General features: G+C 58.5%; 1 protein-coding gene across 1 annotated transcript in view; it reads right to left on the reverse strand.

Annotated features, from left to right (window-relative positions):
- DNAJC5 (DnaJ (Hsp40) homolog, subfamily C, member 5) overlaps positions 1-9,347 on the reverse strand; it is a 1,035,873-nt gene that overhangs the window by 800,714 nt on the left and 225,812 nt on the right. The gene's annotated exons all lie outside the window — the stretch shown is intronic.

The raw sequence follows: 9,347 nt of genomic DNA on the forward strand, positions 1-9,347 counted from the left end.
CCGTCTCTACTAAAAATAATACAAAAAACTAGCCGGGCGAGGTGGCAGCGCCTGTAGTCCCAGCTACTCGGGAGGCTGAGGCAGGAGAATGGCGGGAACCTGGGAGGCGGAGCTTATAGCGAGCTGAGATCTGGCCACTGCACTTCAGCCTGGGTGACAGAGCGAAACTCCGTCTCAAAAAAAAAAAAAAAAAAAAAAAGCATCTTTGGAGAAAGGCAGAGACCACAGACTGTTTCTATGACTCCATGTGCTTTTCTTCTGGGCACATCCTTAACTTTGGCAAAATAAACTTCTTGATCGACTGAGCCCTACCTCTCATGTTTTTCGGTTTACAGCCCCCTCCCCGAGTCTTAGGTGGAGCTCTCCAGAGCACACCCCAAAACAAAAATGAGCAGTAGGTATGTTCCCGAGGGGTCACTGTCCTGGACACCCCACGGAGGGCCTCCCAGAGCCCAGGGACTCCCCAGGTGTCCTGCCACGGGGCCAGCATCCTGGCATGAGTCCATCCCTCTGGGCTTTGGCTGCGGTGAGCGCCGGCTCCCAGCCAGGGGCTAGAGAGCCACAGGCAGAGTTGCAAGAGGCCAGCAGGGAACGTGCTGAGAAGACCAGCGTAGGCCCAGAGCAGGTCCCACCATGGGCTTCTCCCCACCTGCTGGACTGGGCTGGGCGCTGACCTGACCATGCGTCTCAGTCTGGATGGTCAACATTCCTCAGTGTGGCTGCAGCTGTCTGGACCACACCTCCTATGGCTGCGGCCCCACTTGGGTCCATTAGTCTGATTTATTTCCCTGGCATGCCTGGCCCAGGTCTGTGGGAGGCAAGGGTGGGGAGAAGCTTACTCAGCACAGCTGAGCCTGGCTCCTTCCTGCACATTCCCAAGCCCCTGTGGCTTGTGAAGCCGAGCTGAGAGGCCACCTAAGGCCAAGGATGGACAGAAGGCCTGTCTTGATGGGGAGGGCGGGAGGATGAGGGCAGCAGGCCTCTGTTCCCACAATCCTGCAGAGCCCAGACATCCACCGGCCAGCCCTGCTGTCTGCGAGCTTCTGGGCATCATTTGAAAACATGAGATGCTCCATCTCTGGCCCCAGATTCCAGCCTTGGGAATCCAGGAGGTGGTTGAGTCAGCTTTAGGAAAGACTAGATCAGGGAGCTCTGGGGCCACAGGGAGGACTCTGGAGAGGGAAGTGGAAGCAAGAGGCTGCAAGAGGCAAACTGGACACTGCACTCCGCAGCTCCACACACAGAGTGAGTGGCGCCGGTGAGCACTCCCCAGCTCCGCGCAGCAGTGAGCAGGGTGGGTGAGCAGGTCTTAGGAGTCTGCTGACCTCGCTGACTGTTAGGCACACGTGGAGCCATCGGGTTCACCTGGAAGTTTCAGACTCAACCAGAGGCCTCCTGGACATGCAGGTCACCAACTCCACCCCAGACTACTTCAATTTCTCTGTGGGGGGCGGGTGGGGGGCAGGGAGTAGGCATGTGTGCTAATTAAAGCTTTCTGGGCGTGTGGAGGACCAGCGTTGAGTATCACTGCCTGGAGTCTGACCTTGGCCGTCAAAGACACTGGCCACTAGTTGCATGTGTCCATTGGAATTTAATTAAATAAAACTGAAAGTGCAGTTCCTTAATTTCAAGGGTTTAATAGCAGCACCTGCTGGACACAGCAGCCCACAAGTTACAGGATGTCCACCAGGTGGGGTGAGCCCCTCTGGCACTGCCTTCCACATGCTGCCTCCCAGCTGGGGAAACTGAGGCAGGTCCCTGGGGAGCTGGGAGGTGAGCGCCAAGGATCTAACTCCTGATTCAGAGCTCCCTCTGCTGGACAGAAAGGAGGTGACAGCACAGAGGTGACACCAGAGGCCTTGGAGCTGTCCCTGCAGACAAGTGATGACCCGGTGGTCCCACATGTCCCCAGGGTGAGCATGAGATTGTGAGGAGCCACACGAGGCTTCGGAGAGGAGGTGAAGCAGGCGACTTCAGGCAGAGGGAAAAGCATGGCCCTGGGGGATGTGGCTGGCATCCTGGGAACTGTAGGAAGATGGGGGTGCAGAGGTGTGTGGGGCTAGCGTACGGGGACCTGGAGCCCCTGGTCCAAGAGGGGCTGGGAACCAGGGAGGGATCTGAGCAGGGCTGGGTTTTGGGCAGTCCCTGGACTGTCCAGATACCCTCCTCTGTGGAACTGTGGGCCAGGCCCGAGGTTCATATGTCATGCTTGTGCCTGTGGTCAGGAGGCTCAGCCTCAGGTGACAGAAACTCAAAGCTAAAAATGAAATGTATTGGTTCACCCAACCAAAAGCACAGAAGTGGACCATTTCAGACTCGGCTGGATCCTAGTGTTCAAGCATCTTTATTCACTCGCTTCTCCCTCTCCGCGCTGGCATCACTTCCAGGCAGGGGCGGCTGCTGACAGGTGCCGTGCTCACAGCTCAGCACTGCCAGGGAGAATGCATCCCATTCCAGAGTTCCAGCCTCTGTCCTGGACAGGTGCTCACAGGCTCCAGCCAGGCCAGGTGAGGCATCCACCCCCGAAACACAGGGGCTGAGGAGGGGACGCCCTGAAAGAATATCAGGAACGTGGTCACTTGACTGAAGGGAGCTGCGTGCCGGGCAGGCCAGCAGGGTCACCCAAGACAACTAGCACGCCACGTGGAAGGGTGGGGGAGTCCAGGTGGCCTCCCCGTCCTGGGACAGGTGCTCCGCTGGGGAGAGGCTGCTGTTTGCAAGGGCAGATGAAGGCAGCAGCGTCTTTTGCTAGCGCAATATTCAGCACCCAGCACACCGCCCTGTAGCACTGCCCAACCCCAGGTCCTGTTCTCCAGAGCCAGCCCTGCCCACTCTCATTCCTGCCCCACCTGGGGCCCTCCCCAGGCACCTGGCCAAGGTAGATGCAGCCACTGTGGGGCCTCCGTCTCTGGGCCACCTGCGGTAGCTGTGAAGTCAGAGCCTGCAGGTGCCTATCTGTGTCACCTGATCATGTTGACTCCCCTGTGGTCCTCCTCCTGGTGTGGTTTCCTCCCTGTTTTCTAGCCAGTCATCCCCACGGTCCCCCGCTGTGAAGACCTCTGGGAGAGCTCCAGAGTCCTGGTGGAGTGCAGGGACTGCTCTGGTGTCTTTCAGATCCTATGAGGGCCGGCCTCATAGGATGTGACCCAAGTGGCCCCACACCCAGAGGGTGCTGTAGTCACCATCTTGATATTAACACTTTTGTCTTTGAATTTGTGTTTTGTGAGTGCTGTCTGATGACAGGGTGGCATGCGCCTGCACTTAGGGTCTGGGAGCCTGGCTTGGCACAGCCCTCCTCCCCTCACCCCCAGGAATGGCGTTTGGCACCCAGTGACCCCTGCCAACCTTCATCCCAGCAGGGACCTGGGTGTGGGCACAGTGGGGTCAGGGGCATGGCCCATGCATGGAGCCACAGGGACAGGTTCAGGTGCCTGTGAGAGTTTCCCCTCCCCCTGCCCAAGAGCACATGATGTCAAATAACAAACAAAAACACCATTGCAGGTGCAGAGAGGGGCGCTGGAAGGAAGGAAAGAGTCTTCTCTTGCTGTTTGAACAAGGGCCCTGAGTTTTCATCTTGCCCTGCTGGGATCCCACCTGGCCACCAGGTGAGGCTCTCCTCACCAGAGCAGAGCCCAGTAGGCACCTCTTGTGGCAGAGCCTGCGTCGTCTCACTGCTGCGGGTGGCCCCGGAGGCCAGTGGTGAGGAAGTGCAATGCAGGCCTGCAATCTCTGCAGTCCCTGCAATCCCTGCCGTCTGTGGCGACTGCGATGGGCAAAGCACGCTCACATCTGCTCCCTGAGCCTCCACCTTGGGGCCAACGCTCTGGAGACATCGGCCCCAGAGAACCTGACACTGGTACTTACCGGCAGATGACAGTTCTCTGCAGTGGGAAAAGGAGCTCTTGGCCAAGTGGAGTCAATACAGCCCTGTTTCAACTCCTGGAAAAGTAGGGAGGGAGCTGAGGCCTGGAGACCAGCAGGACTGGGGCTGGCGGCTTCACTGTTCAGGCTGGGTGGCTGGGCCCTGGGGTATGCTATGCCATGCCGACGGAGCAGGGCCAAGGACAGGGCAGGTGCCAGGGCTCAGGAGCAGGTGAAAGCTCAGGCAGCTGCTAAAGTAACTATGTGGCCTGCGCAATTTCATTAACTTCTCAGAGGCTTAGCTGCTCCAGCAATCCAGAGCTGCTCTAACTCCCTCGGCTCTCTAGATGCAATGCAGAGCTTCCTTCCACATGCTGAGCTGTCTTCCCAGCACCCGCTCTCGGCAGTGGCCATGGGGTCCCTGCTCAGGGACCTGACCTTCCAGTGGGCAGGCAGGTGCTGTTGTGTCCTACCTCCTGCTGTCCATCCACCGGGGACACCTTGCCCACTGCCTGAATCCTCAGTCAGCGAGTGCCTGCCTATCCTGAGTCTCTGGGCTCCTCTCTGTCCGGCCTCCATCACCACTCAGATCCACAGTGACCCATATACCTCTGCCTCCTATCTGGGTTGCAGGAGCAGCACCTGGCCTGTTCCATCCCCATGTGTGGAGAACAGCAGGTACTCAGTGGAGCTAGACGAACCTTTGCGGGGCTATGGAAGGTTCCAGCACCAGGAGCTCTGCTGGGCAGGGCCACCTCGTGCCCCCGCACCCCACACACATAGTAGGTATGTGTTCAGTTCACACTTGTGCGGTGAATGGTCCAATGAGAAGCTTACAGACATGAGGCTTGAAAACTGTAAAGTGCTGTGCATCATGGGAGGCATGTCAGCGCACTCCACGGCAGCACGCTCCACGTCAGCTCGCTCCACGTCAGCGCACTCCACGTCAGCGCGCTCCATGTCAGCTCACTCCACGTCAGCGCACTCCACGTCGGCTCATTCCACGGCAGCGCGCTCCACGTCAGCGCGCTCCACGAGCGCGTTCCACGTCAGCGCGCTCCACGTCAGCTCGTTCCACGTCAGCATGCTCCACGTCAGCGCGCTCCACGTCAGCTCGTTCCACATCAGTGCACTCCACGCACTCCACATCAGTGCACTCCCCAGGCACAGGGAGGCAGGAGGAGCCAAGATAGGAGGAGCTGGTTTCATGGAGGACAAAGCAACCCCACCAGGGAGTGCAGTGGGGAGCGCTTTTGGAAGGAGGCCTGCCGACTGGGCATGAGCCCAGGGTTGAGCTGAGGGGGGAGATGAGGACTGGAGACAGAATTCGTGGAGAAGGCAGCTGCATGAGTGGCTGGGTGTCTTCACATCAAGACAGACAGGTGTCTTCACTGAGAGTCCCCAGAGGGCAGCTGCAGGGTGAGCTGTGTCCAGCACTCAGGAGGGGTTTGGTTCAGCCAGGGATCATCTGAATTCAGGGCCCTCAGCGTTTGGAGCCTGCACCCAGCTCAGAAACCTCCTCTTGGCTGGGGGTTTTGGTACAGCCTCCTTGGGGGCCATCTGGCAACATGAGCAAAAAGGCCAGTGTAAGCACCTTTGGACCCAGTGACTCCACGGGCAGGAGCCTCCTGTCAGGTGTCTTCACACACGTGTGCGTGTGTGTTGGGGTCAGGACACTCACTGGAAGAGGCTGGAGCCCACGCCCTCCCTGGAGACGGACGAGGTGGGTGGACAGTGGGTGTTGATTCTCGGCAGCACCGTGGATCCCCAAAGTGCGGCTTCCTGACAAGTGAGATGCAAGGGCAGACAATGGAGACAGAGACTCATGCTTGCACACACAGGCAGGCATCTGGAGGGCTCCCTCTGTGAGGGATTTGGCGGGGGGTGGTTTTTGCTTCCCACCTTATATCCCTTGAGAGCAAAGATAGATTTTTTTTTTTTTTTTTTGAGATGGAGTCTCACTCTGTCCCCCAGGCTGTAGTGCAGTGGCCAGATCTCAGCTCACTACAAGCTCTGCCTCCTGGGTTTATGCCATTCTCCTGCCTCAGCCTCCCGAGTAGCTGGGACTACAGGCGCCCGCCACCTCGCCCGGCTAGTTTTTTTGTATTTTTTAGTAGAGACGGGGTTTCACCATGTCAGCCAGGATGGTCTCAATCTCCTGACCTCGTGATCTGCCCGTCTTGGCCTCCCAAAGTGCTGGGATTACAGGCGTGAGCCACCGCGCCTGGCCAAAGATAGCTTTTTAACCACCCGCCTATGTGACTTTGAAATAAATAAAAACCCAAACCTTCTTAATGCTAGTCATGTTTAGACAATCCCATACCACTTGGGGGTGCTGCCAGAAGGGGGTGCTGCCGGGAGGGGGCGCTGCCTGGAGGGGGTGCTGCCGGAAGGGGGTGCTGCTGGGAGGGGGTGCTTCTAGGAAGGGGTCTTGGATGAGCAACAGGTTCTCCGAGCAACAAGGCTCCCGTCTGAAGGCAGACAGCCCACGGGGGATGGGCTCTCGTTTGTCATTGAGGGCACAGGCTTAGAAACGGCAGACATTGTCTCAAGACTGCTGGGCCACCCAGAGAAGGGGCCAAAGCCCTCTGACCCGTTTCCATCCCTGACGTGAGGAGCTGTCTGCTCCCTGTGAGGGAGAAACAGTTGGCCCCTGACATTCGGTGGTGGGTGACATCCCTTTCCCTGGCCGAGAGCTGGGCTGGGGTGTGAGCCTGGGCAGGCTGGACAGTGCACGTGGCCCTCCCAGGTTACAGGAAGCTCAACTGCTGGCTTCTTGTGACACCCTCCCAGGTCCTCAGGCCTGGCCAAGGTAAAGGCTTTCCCCCCAGGGTTGGCCTGGGGACCTCAGCCTCCCCTACTGGTGCCACAGTCTCTGCATTCAAGCCACTTTAGGGCCCTGTTCTCACCAACTGGACCTGTCCTGCCCCTGGGAAGCCCTCAGTCTCCTTCTGTCAGGGCCAGCATGGAGCCTTCTGGAGTTCAGGGCAAAAGCCGGGGTGGGTCCGGGCAGTGGCTGTGGGATCCTGTCAGCCTCTTCCCTGGCCAGTGGGACTAGGCTGGCATGGTGGTGCCTCCTCAGGCCTCACTGTGGGGGCCTCTCCTTCCATCTACATTTGTGAGTAGCACAATGTAGTTCAGCCCCAGGAGTCACCTTCCAAAATCTCTCCACAGGCATCCCTGTGAGGCCTCCCCAGTGATCTCTGTAGTGAGCTGGAGTGTACCCCCAAAGCTCATGTCCGCCTGCTACCTGTGCTGGAGTGTACCCCCAAAACTCATGTCCGCCTGGTACCTGAGCTGGAGTGTACCCCCAAAACTCATGTCCGCCTGGTACCTGAGCTGGAGTGTACCCCCAAAACTCATGGCCGCCTGGTACCTGTGTGCCTTTATTTAGAAATAGGTTCTTTGCAGATATAATCGCATGACGATGAGGTTATCCTGGACTAGGGTGGGCTCTAAATCCAGATGGGTGTCCTTGTAAGAGACACAGGCACAGAGAAAAAGGCCATGAGGCACCAGAGGCAAGGAGGAAAGACCAGGAAGGGCTGCTGGCCTCCACTGGAGGCTGGAGGAGGCTAGGATCCTCCCTGAGGGCCCCGGAAGGAGCCCACATCTCCACTTCAGCCCAGTGATACTGATCTGGGACTTCTGCCCTCCAGAACCGGGAGAGAATACGTTGCCGTTATTTTAAGCCCCCCAGTTCCTGGTACTTTAAGACAGCTCCAGGAAACGGAAACACCCCCACGGTCCTGCATTGCTGGCACTCAGCCATCTGAGAAGGCCCCTAAGCTCAGAGTGGCCACTTCCTGCAGGGCCAGTGCTGCCTCCTGTGACTGGCTGGGCATTTGTGGGTGAAGGCAGCAGGTAGCAGCCAGTATTAATAGAGTCCTGGCCTGATGCCAAGTGCTGCACACCCAGTTTCTTCCGCACACTCATCCTGTGAGAGGGGAGTAATTAGCCCACCAGTGAGGAGGAAAGGAGGCCTGAGGCTGAAGGCCCTGTAACTGGCTGTGAGGCTCTGAACTCCAGTGGTGACCACTGCACCATCCTGGCCGAGAGATGGGAGCTGGGGGAGAAGACAGACAGGGGCTCTGGGAGACAGTCTGAGTGTCTACTCTGACCACCCAGACACCCCCTTGCTGCAGTCATGGCTGCCAAGCAGTTCAGTGTCCTGGGAAGCAGGCACTCAGGCCCTGCCTAGGATGCGCAGGCCTCATCACACAGAGGAAGGTGGCACAGTGTCCCCAGGAATCCCGCTGGCCCTACAATCCCCACACATCTTCTCCATGTCTGCTCCCATCCTGGAAATGTGCTGTTTATTTTCGGATCTACCCCAAATGCACAGATTTCATCTTGGCCTGAGGTGCCTGCCCACGGCCCAAGCATATCAAAGTCCCAGTGGATCCAGATTTATCCTCAGGGCACCAGACATCCCTGAGCTCTGTTTCAGGGAAACATGCCCAGCCTGCTTTCCCCAGCTTTAGGCGAGGCGGGGCCCCAGGGAGGCCTGGTGATGAGCAACTTGGAGCAGCAGTCCTCTCTGTGGCTGACTGGCCCACTGGGGGCCGTTTCCACCTCCTCCTGCAGCAGTGTGAGAGGCTGTCTGCCGCCCCACTTATGTGGATGTCCAGGCTTGGAGCCGTCTTGGAACTCCATTGCCGTTCCTGCTGTCACTGTCCGCCCTGCCTAGCACATCTGCCCGGGCCCACTTTGTGGAAAACACTCCTTTGTCATCAGAATGCTGACACCCCATTCCAGGTCTTTCTCCTTCAGCAGGACCCAGATCCAGGCCACGTGAAGATGTTACACCTGCCAGAGCTGGAAAGAAAAATATCAACCTCGAAGCCTCTTAGGCAGTTAGCCACAAGGGTGGCAGGACTGGATACTGGCTGCAGGGAGCGAAATTCATCACCTGACCAGAAGGGTGTCCAGACTGGGGATGCTGAGGGGTTAGGAACTGAGAACTGGGCTCTCTTTGCACAGTTGCAGCTAAGAAGGGGCTGTCCATCCTCGAACAAAGACCAGAACTCCCCTGGCCCGGCCTAGGCTGCGGCACAGAGCACTACCGTAAGTCTCTTCTCCTCCTGGTGATGAAATCGGGGTCAAGAATCTAATACGCGAACTTCGTTATAAGCCGGGGAGCCTCTTGCAGGTCCAGAGGTACATCCACAGAACAGCTGACCTTCGGGACCCGGCTCCGGGCTCCGCTGCTGCTGAAGGCCAGGGGTGCAAAGCGAACAAAGCCCGCAGGTCCCGCGGCAAGGCGCAGGGGCTCCCAGCTCTGGGCGGGCAGGGGTCTGCGCGTGGGGGCAGGGCGGACCGACCACGGACAGACCCGTAGCCCGGCTGTCAGACCAGAGCAGCGTTTAGTCTTCGGACCTTGGGGAAAACCACAGAGGCCTCAGTGCCTGTAGCCCGTCGGCGACTGCGGCCGCGGCCGGTGTGCGGGGGCTCGGTGCACACCTGGGCGCAGCCCGCCAGCTCCT

The sequence above is a fragment of the Colobus angolensis genome, unplaced genomic scaffold (genome assembly GCF_000951035.1).
Source record: "Colobus angolensis palliatus isolate OR3802 unplaced genomic scaffold, Cang.pa_1.0 Scaffold136, whole genome shotgun sequence".
Classification (NCBI taxonomy): Eukaryota; Metazoa; Chordata; class Mammalia; order Primates; family Cercopithecidae; genus Colobus; species Colobus angolensis.